The following is a 19834-nucleotide window of genomic DNA, read 5'->3' on the forward strand; positions in this document are numbered from 1 at the left end:
ATGCCATGGTCAAAAAGGGGTGTGGCTTCCCACATCACATGGTGGAATAACTGGTTTATCCACTTCCCCCAAGCTCAGCTGGCTCTCACAGGCACTGCCCCTCCCAGTTTCTCCCAAGAGGAAGCCATTTTACGACCCCCCCAATATAACATTTGCCTGAGTCCAGGACAGGGCTTTGTTCAACTTCCTGCAGTCCCCAGGTGCCCCTCCCTTAATTCAATCAGAGAGGTGTGATCTCCTTTTGGTGGGGGCAGCAGGATGCAGCCAGGCCTGGGAAGAGTTGTTGAGCCAGTTCAACTCCCGTCGGGGGTAGTTGTCAGGCAGAATTCAATTTCTTTAAGTCAAGCTTCAGCTAAATGTCCTGTTTGTTCCCAGTTTAAATCAAACTTACAATTTTTACACATGCAGCTAGAATGCTGATTCTAAGTTCAAAACCATGACATTTAACAGTTGCAAACTATGTGACACTCAAAAGTAGGTCACTCATTTAATTTAAACATTTCGATTTTAGTGGTTTTAAATCCAATTTCAATTAAGCTGCTGACATCCACAGCTCAGCCAGTTTTGTCATAAACATTGTTTTGGGCTCTTCATCTTCCCAGATTTTGTATGCACACAAGAATACATTCTGCCAAATGTCTGCTGGTGTTCATTGAGATTTTTGAATATCTTGTGATGTTTAAAATAGGCATTTTGAGCTTGCATTCAGGGAAACAAAGGTGATTTTAAAGCGCTTTTAAGCTAACAGGCCTGTTATTTTTCTTTTGACACCACCTTTCACCCCTGGCGCTTCCGGTCCATCATGCTGGCACTGGTGGGTGGCAGGTTAGACAACCATTTTGGTGTGCGCTCAACCGCGCGGTTTTCCTGGTTCTGGGATGGAATGATGGGCGGCGACAGCTCATCCCCACATCCACCGAGTCTATTGATTTAGTTTTGTTCTGGGATAGAATGATGGCCGGCGACAGCTCATCCCCACATCTACCCCGTCTAATAATTCAACATGGGTCAAAACCCTTGACAAACCCCCCCGCCCGACTGCACTTTGAATTTGAGTCGAGGGGGAGTCGGGTGCAAAGAATGTTTTGATCCGCACGCTGGTATGTCCGCATCATCTTTTCCCAATTCTGTAGATGGCACAGTTCTGCATCTTTTCCTCCATCCGGTTGGATCGATCGGTTCTCCTCGCCGGTCGTGATGGGAATATTGGGCGGCACCCCGGGCCCCTCGGATCTTTGCTCCCGGTCCCTGGGTCATTCTCCTTGGTCAGTCTCCATGGTTTCTTTCTCCTAGGATGACAAAGCAAAAGCGGCAATACCTATTCACAGACATTTTTCCACCACTATTGATATAGTGGGGCGACATATACATTTTATAAATCACGAGAATAGATCATAGCATTCTTATTTTGAAAAACAAGATATCATCATGAAACATTTTTTTTTTCCAATCATAATATTTTAGAGACTATATGTGGGATATTTTAGGATGGGAACTGAATTAATCTGGAGATGTCCCCTCTGGTATTGCAGAGGACTCCTCCAGTTGCTGCAGAGTGTGCCTGGGATGGCAACACTTTAGCTGATTTATATGTATCCACTTGTCTTCCCATTCCGCCAGACTACCTTTGGGGATGCAGATCGTATTCGCTACAGGGGAGATCTTGTCTATAATTTCAAATGGTCCCTTCCATGTAGGCAAACATTTTCGCTGTTTGGCCTGGTTCCTTTGGAAATTGTATAGATAGACCCGGTCCCCCACTTCGTATACTTTCCTGGTGGTTTTCAGGTCGTAGTGGGTCTTCATGCTATCAGCTGATCTTTTGAGATTCTGCTGAGCATAGGCAAAAGCATGTTGGAGGTGTTTCCTTAAATTCTCCACATACTCATGAGTTGTGGAGGCATTTATCAGTGTCTGCTCTTGGGTCCTGTAGAGCAAATGCTGGGGAAGCACCATCTTGCGCCCGGTCATCAACTCAAATGGTGACATTTTAGTTGCAGATGAAGGGGTAGATCTGATGGCCATTAGGACCAGAGGTAGTCGGATATCCCAACTTGGCCCAGAATCTACCAAAACATTTTTAAGATGCTCACAATGGTTCGGTTGTATCTCTCTACTGCTCCAGAAGAAGCTGGCCTGTAAGCAATATCTAGCTTCCTTTTGACCCCCAATATCTCCCACATCTTTGTCATTACTTCACTGGTGAAGTGGCTACCTGTGTCTGACTCAATCCTTTGAGGTAGACCAAATTGGGAAAAGATGTGGTTAATCATCAGGGCAGCTGCTGTTTCTGCCTTGCAGTTTGGGGCCGGGAGACATTCCACCCACTTGGTAAACAAGCATGTAACGGTCAACATGTACTTGTTTCTTCTAGACGAGCGAATTACAGGGCCTAAAAAGTCGATTTGCAAATCTGACCATGGCAGTGTCATCCCCCTCTTTTGGAGAGGCGCACGGTGTGTGAGGGATGATGGCTGAAATTGTGCACACACAAGACACCCCTTCAAGTATTGGTCGAGGACCTGCCCCATGTGTGGCCAGTATGCAACCTCTCTTAAGATTTCCAGTGTTGTGTGAAACCCCCTATGACCGGCGGTGGCCGCATCATGGGCGTGACTTAACATCAGGCTTCGGAATGAGGTAGGGACCACCCACTGATCATGGCCAGCTTGGGATTTCCTTACCAACAAACCGTCTTGGATTCAGAACCTTTTTGGACTTTTCATCAACACTCTTAGGTCCTCCTTCCCAATGAAATCGGTATCCGTCAGGAGAAAGTTTTCAGGGTCCTCAATGTGTTGGTAAAACTTACCAATTATTGGATCCCCCTTCTGGGCTGTAATCAAATCAGCATCAGGGGTCTCTTTACTCCATTGTGCAGTTGAAAGATCATTGTGAGCATTTGTCTGGGACCTAGTGATAGCAGTGACCTGGATTTCCCCCAACAGGACTGTATTTCTATTAGATCCCCTTGGATGGCCCCGGTTTTGGCCAGCTGATCATTTCCAGTTTTGTCTGGTCCCTCTACTTGGAATGACCCTTGATCTTTTTCCAGTAGATGGTCATCCCATTCGAGGTGACCAGGTCATCAATGTTTTGAATTAACTTCCCATGTTTCAAAGGTTTGTTATTAGCACATAGCATGCCTCTGGTTTTCCAGTTAACCAGGTGCTCCACGAACCAGTTCCGTACATAATCTGAATCTGTGATTATGACCAGTTTGTGGAGTTGATGTTTGACAGCAGTGAGGATGGCTTGATGCACAGCCATCAATTCTGCCACCTGAATACTACTCCGGGGACCAATTTTGTATCCGGCGGAGGGTTCTGGGGACTCATTCACCCATGCATTCCCTAGGCCGGCCACCAGTTCTTTCTCCCGGTTTTTGTCAACATGGTAAGAGCATCCATCCACATAGACAGTGGGCATTCCCTCACACTTGTCTTCTTCAAAGACTTTGTGTGGGGAATTAAGGTATGCCTCCATGTTGTCCTTGATTTTTAGACTTTCGTCCTCGAGACAGTTTTCTCTGGCACAATCATGCAAGTCAGCCAGACCTTGCGCGAGGGGATTCTTCTTGTTTTGGCCATATCTGACCTCTACAGGAAAGCCTTGCATTGACAGATTCCAGGAAGTAATTCGGGAATTACTCACATTTCCGGCCCGGATTCTGTCACTTTGGAGGTATAGCAGAGGCTGGTGTGGAGTCTCCACTATGATGTGTTCCCCCTAGATAAACGGGCGGTAATTCTTCAATGCCCACACCGTTGCCTGGAGTGCCTTCTCACAATCGCTGAATTTTTCCTCCACAGAGGATAAAGTTTTGCTCGCATAGGAGATTACTTTATTGACCTTGTCATGGTTTTGGTATAATACTGCCGTCAAGCATGTATTAGAGAACCCTGTCTCCAGCAAGAACTCCTTGTTTCTGACAGGGTAAGCTAGGCAAGGCGCTTGTGAGAGGCTTCTTTTGAGTTGTCCTATTCCCTCGGATTGTTCTGGACCCCATTCCCACTTGCCCCCCCCCTTCAAGAGATGAATCAGGGGTCTAGTGATCTTTGCGTAGCCTTCAATGAACTTTCTGCTGTAATTAGTCAGTCCAAGGAGGCTCCTTAGTTCCCGCAGAGTTGTGGGGTCTTTCAGTTTCTGAAGTGCTTCCACTTTCTTTTCTTGGGGACAGAGACCCTGAGGAGTAATCTCATGCCCCAAGAAATTAACACAGGTTCTACAACACTGTGCTTTCCTGAAGGAAAGTTTTGCTCCGGCGGCCCTCAACTGTGTCAGAACATAACGGATCTCCGCTATGTGTTCTTCCACAGATGAACTTTTGATGAGGACATCATCTACATAAGCCAGGTTACCCCTCGCACCCATGTCGGGCATGGCCTTATATAGGAAAATGTTGAATTCATTGCCGGAGTTGAGGTATCCGAAGGGAGTCCGGGTCCATGTGTACTGCTGGCCCCCAAAGGTAAAAGCCAGTTTGTATTGGTCCTGCCTACTGACAGGCACGGTCCAGTATCCATTGGTCAGGTCTATTGCAGTGAATACCTGTGACCCCTGGATCTGGGCCAGCCCTTGGTCAATGTAGGGCAGAGGCCATCGGGAAGTATGGACCCGTTTGTTGAGCTCCCTAAGGTCGGCGCAGAGTCTCCACTGGCCGTTTGGCTTCAATATTCCCAGCACCGGATTATTGAAAGTGCTGTGTACTGGACAAATTATTCCCCGGGACTCAAGGTTCTTGATTATTTCAGTAAGGGACTCCATGGATGCGAGAGGCAAGTGATATTGCTTCACAAACACTGGAGTCATGCCAGGGTCCGTGGGAATTGTTGTTGTGTGGATGTCGGTGCGATCACAGTCATATGAGTCTACCGCAAAGAGATCTTGGAAATCCAAGAAAACTTGTTTCAACTTTTTCTTCTGTTCCAGAGTCACACAGGCATCAGCTAGGTTGACTCTCTCTTGACCATCTGCCTGAAGCCTGGAAAGACTTCTGGTTTTGCTATCTCAGCAGCCTCCTCCAGCTGGGTGGAGAAGTCCCTGGTCAGAGTGCTGATTTAGACCGGAGGCTTCAGGTGGGAAAGGCAGCCCTCATGGACCTGGAAAATCACCTCATCCCCTCTGAAGTCACAAGTCACATCTTCCTTACCATAAGGGCAGAAAGTGTACACCAGGAAGTTCCCCCCATGCCGGGTGAAAATCCTGTCTGGTGTTGTATTGTCCTCACTGTCACTGTCAAAACAGTCCTTGGGGATCGGTCCTAACAGTTCATTTCCTAAATCAATGGAGAAATGTTGGTCATCAACCGCCATTCCAATGATGGTACCTGCGGCTAGAGTAATACTCTGTAAGTCGCTGTTATCCACCTCTATTGGAATGGTGTCATGTTCTATGTTGACTAATGGTGTTGGGTTTACCCCTAACCCTTGTTGTTGGACAGAAGCATTTAGATGAATATAAGCATCAGGGTTTTTCAATTTTTGTCCTCTTTTAACTTTCACTTCCAGGGAGAATTGTCGGGTCCTTTCCGGGATGGTGACTTCCTCTTTAATCTGAATTTCAACTGTATAAGGTAGCAATTGAGCTGACCTAAATGCTTTTTCTGGATCATAAAAGCCCATGGGATTATCCGCTAATCGGGACCAAGCATTGAAGTTTATTAGGTCCAAACTAATGGCAAAGCGATTGAGAATGTCACTGCCTAAGTAAAAGGCGGCAGTGACATCTCGCACGACCCAACCGTTATCGACTATGCTCTTGTTGCCAATGGAGAGTTTGAGCATACACCTGCTTGGCAGGAGATGTTTGGAATTGGGTGTTTCCAGATCCATTTCCCATTTGTCTATCAGTTTGAATGTGGGAATGGCTGGATCTTTTGGGAGTTGGCGGATCATGGCTTCGCTGATGAAGCTCTTACCGTTGTTCACACACACTCGAGCGAGAACAGAGTCCTTCCCATCATTTAACTGAACAGGGATGAACAACTGCTCTCCAATTTGCTGAATATCAGCCAGGCTCTGAGCTGATTTCACATCTTTCTGGACTATAGGAGTAGGAGTGTCTGAATGTGGATTGGTAAAGAATTTCAGAGTGTTTCCGTCCAGTGTGGAATACCACCTTAAACTGGAAGGAAGGTTGATTTTCAGAAATAGAGAGGACCCCCCATCACCAGTCTGTTGTCCTACTGCTATTACTGTCACGTCTGGAATTTGGTTGTTCTGGAAGTGAAATTCTACTTGGTCAGATTTTTGTTCAACCATGTGGCAGGTGCCATTTAAACTAACACCAGAGGACATTGTTTACGCAATCTATTAGGGGTGACAACCTTCTCAGGAGGTCATTCCCTAGTAAACAAGGGGTGTCCTCTGGAGTCACTACTATGACCGGGTGTTTCACCTTGTGTCGCCCAATTTTGATGTCCAAATCTGCAGTCCCCTCGACGGGAATTTCCTTCCCGTCAAAGTTCTGCAGTTGTCCAGGAAGAGAGGTGAGAGGAATACGGTAATTCTCCCCCCTTCCTGCATTTAGTTCATCAAAGGCCCTTTTGGACAGAAGGGTAGCTTGGGATCCAGTGTCCACCAGTGCCAAAATTGTACCCTGCCCCTGTACTTGTACCGGGGCATAGTATCTTCCTTCCTTCTCCTCAAGGGGGCACTGTCAAGGGTTTTGACCCATGTTGAATCCTTAGACTGGGTAGATGTGGGGATGAGCTGTCGCCGCCCATTATTCTATCCCAGAACAAACTAAATCAATAGACTGGGTGGATGTGGGGATGAGCTGTCGCCGCCCACATTCACGCCAGAATCCAGGAGAACTGCGCAGTTGGCACAAGACCACTCCAAAGATACAACCTTCTTGTGGGGGGGTGCCACATCACCACTCTACTGTAAGGATGCCATCAAAACAATGTTAAGCAAGGGTCCTATACTATCAATCAAAAGACCACTCTATTGAAATGCAGTAATTCAAGACAGATCCCAAAAATGGATGCAATACCGGTACTCACCACTATCAGAAAGACTGTTTGTGTAAAACTGAACAGAGGAACCCAAATCAGACCAAGGAAAGACTTGCTAAGAGGTGGATACAATGTAAAACTATATTCTGAAATGACTTGAAGGAAGTAATTATTTAGTGTACAGGTAAAAATTGTAAGTTTGATTTAAACTGGGAACTAAAGTGACATTTAGCTGAATTCTGCCTGACAACTACCCCCGACAGGAGAAACCTGCTCAGCCACTCTTCCCAGGCCTAGCTGCATCCTGCTTCCCCAGCAAAAGGAATTAAACACTTCTCTGATTGAATTACCTGGGGACTGCAGGAAACTGAACAATGGACTCAGGCAAATGTTATATTGGGGGGGCCGTAAAGTGGCTTCCTCTTGGGAGAAATGGGAGGAGAAGTGCCTCTGGGAGTCACCCGAGCTGGAGGCGGGGGCAGACAGAAGCTTCCCCCATGTGCTTTGGAACCTAAACCACACCCATCTGGGCCAGAGCATAATTTTTTTAAAAAATGGATAATTCATAGTACGGACTTGTCAGAATTATATAAGTAATATCATTATTCTTGTGATTTTTCTGTGCAAGTTTTAAGAGGTGTTAGGACCCTGTGGTGTATGCTGGGGGGTTGCTAGTGGAAAATAGGGTCTTACTCCAAATGTCTGCACGTTAAAAATCTGACACTTCATCAATTAATGTCCATACTCCTTGCGCACATGTGTGTAAATTTTGGTAAATGTCCGATATTGGTAAACCAGACAAAAAGCGCAAAATGTTGTCATTTTTGAATGCAAGTCCCCAGGAAGATCAGAGGCAGACAAGCATGGACCATAAGGAATATATAATGTGTACATGTAATGTCAACCACTTGTGTATCTGGGAATATGTATTTGAATCAAATATAGATTTGTGGGCAAATTGACCAGGGGAGGATCCTCTGACCCATAAACAGACCTCATCATGATGACAATCCATTTCCTTCCCCCAATCATGGGAGAGGGGAGAATTGGGCCAATGTCAAGTAGAGAAGGGCAGGCTCAGTTATGCCACGCACACACCCACCTCCAAAACACATAAAAAGAGACTGCTGGAACAGGTAGAGAGATTCAATTCCACTGTCTGCGGGACGCTCTGACGGGAGACTCCAGACTTCACATCTGTCAATCTCCAAAGACCAGAACTTTACTTCAGAACATAAAGCAAGGGCCTAAACCCACAAACTGAGAACTCTTCTCAGCAGGCCTCAGCATCCTTAAAATCATCTGCAAACTGTTCCACAGCTGTTTGAATTCTGTGCCTAGAACTTTTGCCGGAACCGCAGACCAGACCCAGACCGCTGTGAGCAGAACCAGAGATCCGGGCAGAACCGGTGCCTGATTGACCCGCCGAGCAGAGAGAACCGCCGCTGGACGTGTTGACCAGATCCGTGACGAGGCCTATTTCAAATTTATATTGTGAGTACCTAGCAGAACTGTGAAGAACCAATCTCTTAGTTAAAATAATCTAATCCAAACTATTTTAACCTAAGTAGAACTGCCTCCTAGTAATCCTGTCATCTGTCATTCTAAAGCTGCGAGCTGTCATCTGTCATTCTAAAGCTGCAAACTGTCACCTGTCATTTTGAGTTTTACTTTAAATCCGAAAATCTACCTTTATTAAATCGTCTGTATCTCCGGAACCGTTTGTCCTAGGACAAATAGCAACTCCATTCCTTCCTTTGTTAAAATCTGTTTGCAACCTGGTAATAACTCATAGAGCATTGCTAAAGTGAGCCTGAACTAATAACAACAAGCATCTCTCACTCACCCTGAATTTCTAGAGGGAATTAAAATCAGTAAGCACATTTTCCCATCCATTGCCATCACATTTTAAAAGCATTTTGGGCCTGTGTTTCAAACTTCTACCTGTTACCTCTAAGCTTGCTGGGGGGGAACTGAATTCCGTATTGTATTTGATTGTATTCCTGAAGACTGTGTGTGTTACTTCCATCTCCTTGCATTGCATATAGGGGGAGGGGGGTGAATTGCCACCAGGGGAAAAGTGAACATATTATCTCTTGTGAAATCATATCAGTTTATTTTCTGTACTGCATTTATTCCACCTTTCATTTCCTTGAAACCATAAAGCATTTCAGCTACCACATCCTCTATACTACTTCTAAGTAACCCAATCAGTTTACCAGTAGAACATTATCCATTGTTGATCACATTCATACTTTAAGTGTGATATCCAATATTAAATTATTATAAAAGTGTGATAGATATATATTGTTATATTTCTCAAATAAACCTTTTAAATTTGCAAAACAGACCTACTTCTTGGCTCAGTGGGGTCAGGGGGATTCTAAGAGAGGGGTTTTAGATAAGGGTTGTCATCCAGAGTACATGAACAGGACCTAAAAATATATCAATAAGGGTTTCCCTCGGCATCCCAGACTAGGCATTGACTTAGCTGTAGTGTTGAAGTGAAGCCGCTTAACAGCACAGATAATGCACATTTTTGGACAACTGGTGGGCTAATTTTCTGGTTTCGGACATGGCGAGAGAAGAGATTTGGGCAGAATTCTGTGAAGAGCCTGGGGAATCTGAAAGAAAAAGTTGGCAACTGGAAATGGTTTCGGGTTCTGGGCCGCCCCCCCCCCCCCCTTTTTGGAGACAGTCATCGGGATGGGTTTGACCCATGGGATTTTGGTATTGTTGGTTCTGGGATAGAATGATGGGTGGCGACAGCTCAATCCCCACATCTACCCAGTCTGTTGATTCGGTTTTAGGTTCCCCTGGTTCCGGTTCTGGGCCGCCCCTGCCTTTTGGGAGGCAGTCACCAGGATGGGTTTGAACCGGGGGTTTTTGGTTTTGTTGGTTCTGGGATAGGACGATGGGCAGCGACAGCTCAATCCCCACATCTACCCAGTCTGGATTGGAATCTCTTGGGACCCATTCTTCCTTGGGAGGAGTTCCCCCATCTCTGAAGGAGAAGATCCTTTTCCCAGCGTCCTCTGAGGATCCCTCTCCCTCAAATTGGAAGACCTGTACCTCCTCCACAAAATGGGTCTGTTTGGGTCCTTTGTTTCTCCTACCTCCTCTCTGCTCCTTGGGTGGCAGACTTTCAGGGGTAGGAGATTTTTTTTCCAGTTCCTGGTTCTCCAGGGGCTGTTTACAAGTTGGGAAGGAAGCTTCCTCCAAGGCTTTACACCCCCCCTTCCCCTTGTGCCTCCTCCCTGGGAACCGGTGGGTTATCGGGGTGCTGCCCCCGTCATTGTTCTGGAGCACCAGGCCCGGACTTTGGGGCATTCTGCGGTGGCATGCTCATCTGAGGGTTCTGTTGAGCCCTCAGTATGTGACCCAGATCCCCTGCCATATTTTGGACCTGGTGCTCAAGTTGTGAAACCCGCTCAGGCTGATACGGGGCTCTATTTTCTCCCCTGGGCTGATCCCTGGAAGGGTAGCTAGCCCTTCTCTGGTAATACCACGGATTGGGAAGATTTGGGTGCCCCTCCACCCTTGGCCTCCCCTCTCCCGGATTAGGTGGTCTGGGCTCAGGGAATTGGGGAAAGAAGGATGGATGGTTTTGGGGTTGGAAATTGGGTGGGTACCTGGGAAAAAAGTTCTGCCCAGTGTTTGGGGAATTTCTGCCCTCCTATGGGAAGTTAGGAGGGAAGTTCCCTGGGTCAGGTGCTTGGCTGGACCCCCCCCCTTTGGGCTGGGGGAGTCCACACATAACCCAGGATTGGTCTGTTTCCCTTGTAGCGGGGACTTACATAGTCAGGGCAGCGGGGGAACCCATTTGTGGGACTACCTCCTCGACTCCCTGTCTGTGACTGGCCCGAGGGCCTTCTGGGCTGTGAATTATTTGGCACAGGCAGGTTTTTAGGCCCCCCCCATATCCAAATCTAAAATGGGGGCAACCTTTACCTCTGCCACCTTGGCAGCAGCAGGGGTGCTGTTGGTTTTGGGGTTTTTCTGCGCATTACTTTTATTTTCTATGGGCTTCTGCACCTCATAGATCCGGGTGGCTTGCTCAATGACCCAGTCTTAAGATCTTTTCTTGTGAAAATCTCTCACGAGCTGGGTCATTATGTACTTGGGAAGAGCATGGAAAAATGTGTTGATGAATTCTCTGCTGTCCATGCGCATCCTTCTGGTGGTCTGCGCAAAGGCACTCTTCAATTCTTGTACGAATTCTTGTGGGGCCTGATCCTCCCCACATTGCAAATTGTAGGCTGCCTTGCGAGCCTCTTGAGGATTTCTATGAACAGAAAAATGTTTCAAGATGGCCGCCCTATATGCGGACCATTTTGAATGGTTTTGGTCCTCCAGCCCTGCAAAGAAACTGGAGTATTCTGGGGAGAAAGTCTCCATCATTTGCTCATAGAGCTCCAAGTGTTCCCAAACAGAATACTTGGCGTTCTTATGATAAGGCGTGGTGACACTCCTTATTGCCTTTATTTGTTTCAATGGGTCCTTAAGCAAGGCCCTTTTTGCATTATTGGCCTTTTTGGTTCGGGTAACCCTGGTCCATTCATCCTCTGACTCCGAAGCACTGCTCCCAGAGGTGCCCATCTGATCTTCCAGGTTTTCTCGGATTCTGCGAGCCTGGGAATGGCTGGCAGAATGTGGGGACCTGGTCTCCTGTGTCCTGTAAAACTCAGAGGAGTCTTCAGATCCCTCCTGGCTGCCAGGATTTGATGGGTACCCCCCCCACTGACCTAACTGGGCAGAGGTTTTCAGGATGCCCTTAATGGGCCTACTCTCCTGGGGGTCCCCACTAAATTGCACTGTGCTTGGGTGCCCATACCCGGATGACCGCCCCTCCATTCCTGGGTGGTACTGGCCTATGAGCCCCATACTTTTGGCTGGATAGTAATCTGCCATCCCTGTGGCCCTGTGCTCATGTGCGCCAGGGGTCATGGGGGTGGCAGAGTCCAGGGACTGAGAGAGATGAAGGCCTCTGGTATTAGGGCTTCTGAGGTTATGCTCAGGTGTTTCCCTTTCCCAGCGAACTTCATCTCTGTCAGCCCCTGCTCCCTGTTGCAATGCAAGAGCCTGCACTTTCAGTTCCTCAGTTAAGGCCTTACTAGACTCTATTAGTCTCTCCTGCCTGGAGGGCCAGGTGATTTTCTTCAATTTTTTCTTTTAATTGGCAGACTTCCTGGCCTAAGGTGTCCCTTTCCTGACTAAGAGCCTGCATCTGTGCCGCCAGGTCGTCCCTCTGCCTTTGAAAGGCACCAGCTTTCTGGCGCTCTTCCTGAAATTCTGTCTAGGTGTCCAGGTCTTTCAGAATCAGTGTATTGCTCCCCTCTTTTTCTCTATCCAATTGGCTTTGCAGGGTGGCTACCTGCTTTGTGCATGCCCTATTGAAATCTATCTGTTGCTCCAGCTTTTTCTGGCTCTGCAGTAAGGAGTCCAAACTGTCTTGGTGCTCCTTCTGCAAAGCCAGAATTCTGGTATCCTGGTCAGCCTTTTCCTGTTGCAGGATATCCATATCCTCCTTCATTTTAATGATGCATTGTCTACTCTCTTTTTCTGACTCCTGGCTTCTGTGCAGCCTCTGCTCAGAAGAGACCAGGTCAGATTTGGCCTTTTCTAACGCCATCTGTTGCCTATTTGCCAGATCTTGGCCTTCAGCACATTTGTCCTGCATGGCTCCCATATGTAAATATAAATATGCCGCTACCGTGGCAATCTTGTTGTGCTCATCCTTGGCCTTAGCGCCATATATAGTTCACTCAGGGCCACATGTAAGGGACCTTGATCTCTCCACTTCTCTGACCCAGTTGTAGTGACCTGTTGTGTGATCGCCTGCAACCATACATTTTGGTCCTGTTCAGACCATTCACCTCTCACAAACAGTTTATGTAAGAGGTGCTCCCTAGCTATCTTCATATCTACCAAGGTCGTCATTCTGGAATTTGTGTTCCTTCCTGACTTACAGAAGTTTGTATTTTATTTTGCAAACAGACCGTTTCCTTAGAGCGTTCCTTTGAGGAGTGCTTTCACAGTGTAAAACAGCGTGGTGATCTAACCGGATATGTGTATCCGGTCAGTTGACACACTGTATTAAGCTGCACAAGTGGTAAACCTAATCCAGAATATCCCAGCTACGAGCCCCCACTCTGTAAGTGACTCCGATCAAGCAATCCCACTAAGTCAATGCCTTGTCTGGGATGCCCAAGGGAAGCCATTATTTATGTATTTTAATGGCAAGTTATAATCTGGATGATGAACCCTTGTATAACACCCCTCTCTTAGAATCCCCCTTGACCCCACTGAGCCAAGAAGTAGGCTTGTTTTGCAAATTTAAAAGGTTTATTTGAAAAATTAAACAATACATATATATATCACACTTCTATAAATAAATTGATAATGGATAGTACACTTGTGAATATGAGCAGTAATCAGCAAGAGGTAATCCTACAGTAGCACAGTTCTTGGTTACTTATGAATAGGAACAGAAGAATAAGGTGGGAAAGAATGCTTTATATGGTTCAAGGAAACGCAATGATGAATGAAATGCAGTACAGAAAATAACTTGATATGGCTTCAACAAAAGGCAATGTAATCACTTTTCCTTGACAATTCACTCCCCCCCCTATATGTAAGAAATGGAAGGAGAGCACATAGTCTTCAAGAATTCCAACAAAATGCAATACGAAATGCAGTCCCCCCCCAGCAAGCTTAGAGGAAAACGGGTAGAAGTTTGAAAAACAGGCCCAAAATGCTTTGAATGTGATGACAATGAAGTGAGAAATGTGCTAAAAATGCTTTTAATTCACTCTAGAGGTTCAGGGTGGGTGATATCTAGTTTATATTAGTTCAGGCTCACTTTAGCAATGCTCTATGAGTAACTAGCAGGTTAAAACAAATTTTAGCAAAGGAAAGCAAGCATAATTTCAGAGGCCCTATAAGGAGTAGAATCTTAGCTTTAAGATAAAAGTACAATTTCGCTCCTAGCACAAACGGTTCCGGAGATACGGATGATTTTGTGAAGGTAGTTTTTCGGATTTGAAATTTAAAAGTTCAAAATGACAGGTGACAGTTTTCAGCTTTAAAAAGGACAGAATGACACACACGATTCCTATGAGGTAGTTCTAAATAGGTTAAAATAGTTTTAATTAGATTATTTTAAACTAAGATATTAGTCTGGCACAGTCCTAGAGTACTCACACTATCTTTTGGACAGGAATGGCTTTGTCACCGATCGGGTCAGGATTGACTGGACTTCTGCTAGCGGTTCTTCACAGCGGTCTGGTTCGGCTCTCAGCACTGCACAGTTCTGGTCTCTCTGGATCTCTGGTCTCTCTGGATCTCTGGTCTCTCTGGATCTCTGGTCTCTCTGGATCTCTGGTCTCTGGAGGTTGATGGATTTGAAGTTTGGAGTCTCCCGGCAAAGCGTCCCACAAGAAAGTGGAAAGTGAATGTCCCTACCTGTCCTGCACTGTCTGCTTTTATGTGTTTAGAAAGTGGGTGTGTGCGTGGCATAACTGAGCCTGCCCCTCTCTACTTGTCATTGTCCCAATTCTCCCCTCTCCCATGATTGGGGGAAGGAAATGGATTGTCATCATGATAAGGTTTGTTTATGGGTCAGAGGATCCTCCCCATGTCAATTTGCCCACCAATCTATATTTGATTCAAATACATATTTCCCAGATACACAAGTGGTTGACATTACATGTACATATTACAGATGAATTAAGACAGGTCTCTGTTCAAGCCCCATGTTCCTGTGAGCTGGGATTCAGAAATGACAACATGTTGCGCTTTTTGGTCGGTTTACCAATATCAGACATTTACCAAAAATTACACAAATGTGCGCAAGGAGTATGGACATTAATTGATGAAGTGTCAGATTTTTTTACATGCAGACATTTGAAGTACGACCCTATTCTCCGCTAGCAACCCCCCAGAATACACCACAGGGTCCTAACACCTCTTAAAATGTGCACGGAAAAATCCCAAGAATAATGATATTATTTATATAATTTTGACCAGTCCACACTATGAGTTATCTATCTTTTTAAAATTATGCCCTGGTCAAAAAGGGGTGTGGCTTCCCACATCACATGGTGGAATAACTGGTTTATCCACTTCCCCCAAGCTCAGCTGGCTCTCACAGGCACTGCCCCTCCCAGTTTCTCCCAAGAGGAAGCCATTTTACGACCCCCCCAATATAACATTTGCCTGAGTCCAGGACAGGGCTTTGTTCAACTTCCTGCAGTCCCCAGGTTCCCCTCCCTTAATTCAATCAGAGAGGTGTGATCTCCTTTTGGTGGGGGCAGCAGGATGCAGCCAGGCCTGGGAAGAGTTGTTGAGCCAGTTCAACTCCCGTCGGGGGTAGTTGTCAGGCGGAATTCAATTTCTTTAAGCCAAGCTTCAGCTAAATGTCCTGTTTGTTCCCAGTTTAAATCAAACTTACAATTTTTACACATGCAGCTAGAATGCTGATTCTAAGTTCAAAACCATGACATTTAACAGTTGCAAACTATGTGACACTCAAACGTAGGTCACTCATTTAATTTAAACATTTCGATTTTAGTGGTTTTAAATCCAATTTCAATAAAGCTGCTGACATCCACAGCTCAGCCAGTTTTGTTATAAACATTGTTTTGGGCTCTTCATCGTCCCAGATTTTGTATGCACACAAGAATACATTCTGCCAAATGTCTGCTGGTGTTCATTGAGATTTTTGAATATCTTGTGATGTTTAAAATAGGCATTTTGAGCTTGCATTCAGGGAAACAAAGGTGATTTCAAAGCGCTTTTAAGCTAACAGGCCTGTTATTTTTCCTTTGACACCACCTTTCACCCCTGGCGCTTCCGGTCCATCATGCTGGCACTGGTGGGTGGCAGGTTAGACAACCATTTTGGTGTGCGCACAACCGCGCGGTTTTCCTGGTTCTGGGATGGAATGATGGGCGGCAACAGCTCATCCCCACATCCACCCAGTCTATTGATTTAGTTTTGTTCTGGGATAGAATGATGGGCGGCGACAGCTCATCCCCACATCTACCTCGTCTAATAATTCAACATGGGTCAAAACCCTTGACATTGCGACGCAAATTGATCACCATAGACCGTAATTACTGTCGATATTGCTTAGATGCACGACAAAAGGAAACTCTTCTACACCTGTTGTTCGAATGTCTGATTTTAAAGAAGGTTCAGGGAAAAAGGTGTTTCCAGAATGTACTTGCATTCCATACTCAGGTCTCAAGACAGCAAAAATGGCAAATTCTGTTCTCATCTCCAAGAGAAATAGTACAGATTGCAATAGTTAAATTTCTGAGACTGGTTCTTCTAAGGGATGAAGACATTCATTAAGATTCACTAAAATGCGCAGGGATTATTCGATTAGTATAAACTGATGATGTCTGTGCCTAGCAATGGTGGGTGTACCTAAGTGTTAAAGTTTGCCTCGGGGGTTTTGCCCTTTTTATATATTATTTGCTGAGTAAGTGAAGCGCGAAGTAGTATTATTTTATATTTTATATTGTATTTTATTGATGTATAAATGAATCGAGTTGTTAGCTTAAGTGAAAAGTGTTCCTTTTGTATCTGTTTTTTTATGTATTTAAAATATTTGAAAAGTTGTGTATCAACTAAATCAAATTCAATTAAAAAAAAATATATATATATATAAATATATATATATAAAACAAGTGATGGTGCCATGAGTGAGCTGAAAGAAAACATGACTTTGAGGCGTGCAACACAGGAATGATTTTTATTAGCAAATAACAGGAGTAACAAGGGATAACAGGCTTATCTCAGTTCTATGATCTGACCTGTACAGAACCAATATTTACTTTTACATAAAAGATCTTAGAACTAGTGAATCTGTGTTGGAGAGCTGAAGTGTGTACACGCCTATACAACCTTCATTTCATACCTATACAACATAAAGAGCCAAGTGTCCGTCTAAAACAAATGCATGAGGTGAAAGAATTCTATTCAACTCACTGGACACAATGAAATAGTTAGCATTTTTGTTCATATGTAGAAAAAATATAAAAATCATTTAATCTGATCTAAAATACATCAGCAGTGCCACTAACAATACATTTCCAGATTCAATTGGTGAATAAATAACCAATCTGGTTGGGCACAACATAATCATAACATCCCACAACAAATACACCAGGCATACTTCATTCATACATAATCAAAACAATCTAACATCAAAAGTTTAATACATTCAAACTTTAACATTTATATCCACAATATAAAACAACTGTGTAAAATACAATCACTATTCTTTGTCACTAAGAATGGCTCTTTATGTTGTATAGGTATGAAATGAAGGTTGTATAGGCATGGTTTTTATGAGTTCTACGGTTCATGGAGTAACACTGAGACTTTTCTTTCAATAATGTGAAAAGTGAATGAAGCAGTGGGAGAATGGATGTGTAACAACTGGCTTAAGCGGAAGCGGAACAGGGATAAGACGGAGGTACTGGTGGTGGGTTCCTCTGCTGCTGCCACTCTTTGGCCGACTCTTTTCTGGCCATCTATACTGGGTCCCTGCTCTGCCCAAGTTCCTGTTGTTAAGGATCTGGGGATTAAAAAGATGTCATCTCTTTCTATGGCAGCCCAGATCACTGAGATCTGTCAGACGGGGCATCTTAAACTTAAAGTTCTTTTTCTATCTCCTCTTCTGAGTGCACCTGTGGTTTCTTCTCTGGTACTGTCTTCTCCAGACTATTGTGATTCTTTATTTGTTGCACAGCCAGCTTATCTGAACCGGCGCCTGCAAATTTTGCAGAACTCGGCAGCTCGAGCGGCTATCTCCACTGCCTGCTACACCCATACCTCTCCAGTGCTTCACAGCTTGCCCTGGCTTCCAGTTGCGAGGCATATTTAGTTTAAAGCACTCTGCTTACTGCATCAGGCTCTGCATGGCTCAGGAGCTGCCTATCTACAGGCAAAATGCAGGTCTTATGTCCTTGCCGATCCTTGCGGTTGGCTGTGGCTTGTCTGGTCCAGGTTTCACTATTCAAACTGATCCAGATTGGAGGTCGGTCTTTCTCTGTGCCCACTGACTCATTGCGGAATCATATTGGAAAAGCAACCAGTCCCTAGCCAACAAATTGTGTCTACTCCTGGCTAGCCTTAATTACAAGGAAGCCATACTCCAGGCTAAAAAAGACACATACAATAAACACATCGAACAAGCCAAATCCAACACCAAAGAATTGTTCAAAAACCTAAAAGAACTTGAAACTCCGGTTACTGCACCAGACACCTGCACCAAAGATAGCACTTGGTGCACCAAAATCCAAGAGGCTCTCCTAGGCAAGATTGCCACTCTCCAAATTAAAATCAACAACGAACAGACCAGCTTAAAATCAAGTCCTCAACCTAACCTTACCCCCACCCTAACCCACTCCATCCCAGATTCTCTGACTCCTTTTTTCTTCTCTCCACTCTCCATTTCTGAAGTGGAAAAGATCATCGCTAGCCTTAAGCCATCCAACTGTCAAGGTGACCTTTGTCCTGCGCCCATTATTGAGGAAGCAGCTCATGACCTAGCACCATTCATCACTAGGTTCATCAACTCTTCCTTTAGTTCTGGGATTGTACCTGACAACCTAAAGGATACGTGGGTCATCCCTCTTCTGAAAAAACCTACCTTGGACCCCAGAATACCCACTAACTACAGGCCAATCACTACTGTCTCGTTTCTACTAAAAATCCTCGACCGAGCTGCATATTTACAAATTCAAGAGCACCTTGAATCAAACAAACTTCTGGGACTCAGGCAATCTGGGTTTCGGCCACGTCACGGTACTGAAACTGCCCCTATTGATTTAAAAACACAGATCGAAGATCAAAAAGACAAAGGCAAACTTGCTCTATTACTCCTTTTGGACCTCTCGGAGGCCTTTGATCTTGTCAATCATGAAATTATTTGTCACCACCTCAAATCAGCTGCACACTTCTCTGACAAAGCTAAAACCTGGATTAGCTCCTTCTTAGACAACAGATCTATGTGCGTGTTCTCTCCACTAGCAGCCGCCCCACCCGCACCTGTCTCTTGTGGGGTGCCACAAGGATCGTGTGTCTCACCCACGTTGTATAACGTGTTCACCAAACCCCTTTTCGATATTCTGGACTATCTGGGTGTCACTTACACCAATTACGCTGACGACACCCAGATACTAGTCCCTATCACAGGTGACTACACTGCTGACTCCCTCACTATCAATGTCATCTACCAGGTCATCCAAGCATGGATGGCTCAACACGGACTCTGTCTAAATGATGAAAAGACAGAGCTCCTCATTCTTGGCTCGCCACAAAAACTCACCAAACTCGACCCTGCGTTTAAGTCCGTCACCATCAATGCGAATACTAGCCTAACTGCTAAGGACACAAAAACCCTAGGGATCTACATTGACTCGACCTTATTCTTGATTAGACAAACCAATTCAATCTCTTCTGCAGCGGCTTATACCTGCAAGCTTATTGCAGCCTGTCGCCCTTTTCTCTCTACAGCCAATTATGTGACCCTGGCTAGGACCCTTGTACTATCAAAGGTGGATTACTGCAACGCCCTTTACCTAGGTACTAATCGCTGTAACTTAAATAAGTTGCAAATTGTCCAAAACAATGCGATCAGAGTGGCCCTTAACATTCCTAGGCGCCAACACATAGCTGACACTAGACGCAACCTTCACTGGCTCTCAATCCCACACCGAATCTCCTTGAAATCTCTGGCTCTTACCCATAAATGCCTTCAAAACCAAGCTCCCTGTTACCTGGCTAACAGATTTGCCTTCCACAACTCCACTAGACCTCGCAGAATGGCCCAAGCCAACTGCCTTGTCATCCCACGAT

The sequence above is a fragment of the Ambystoma mexicanum genome, chromosome 2q, assembly GCF_040938575.1.
Source record: "Ambystoma mexicanum isolate Mex_15411 chromosome 2q, UKY_AmexF1_1, whole genome shotgun sequence".
NCBI lineage: Eukaryota > Metazoa > Chordata > Amphibia > Caudata > Ambystomatidae > Ambystoma > Ambystoma mexicanum.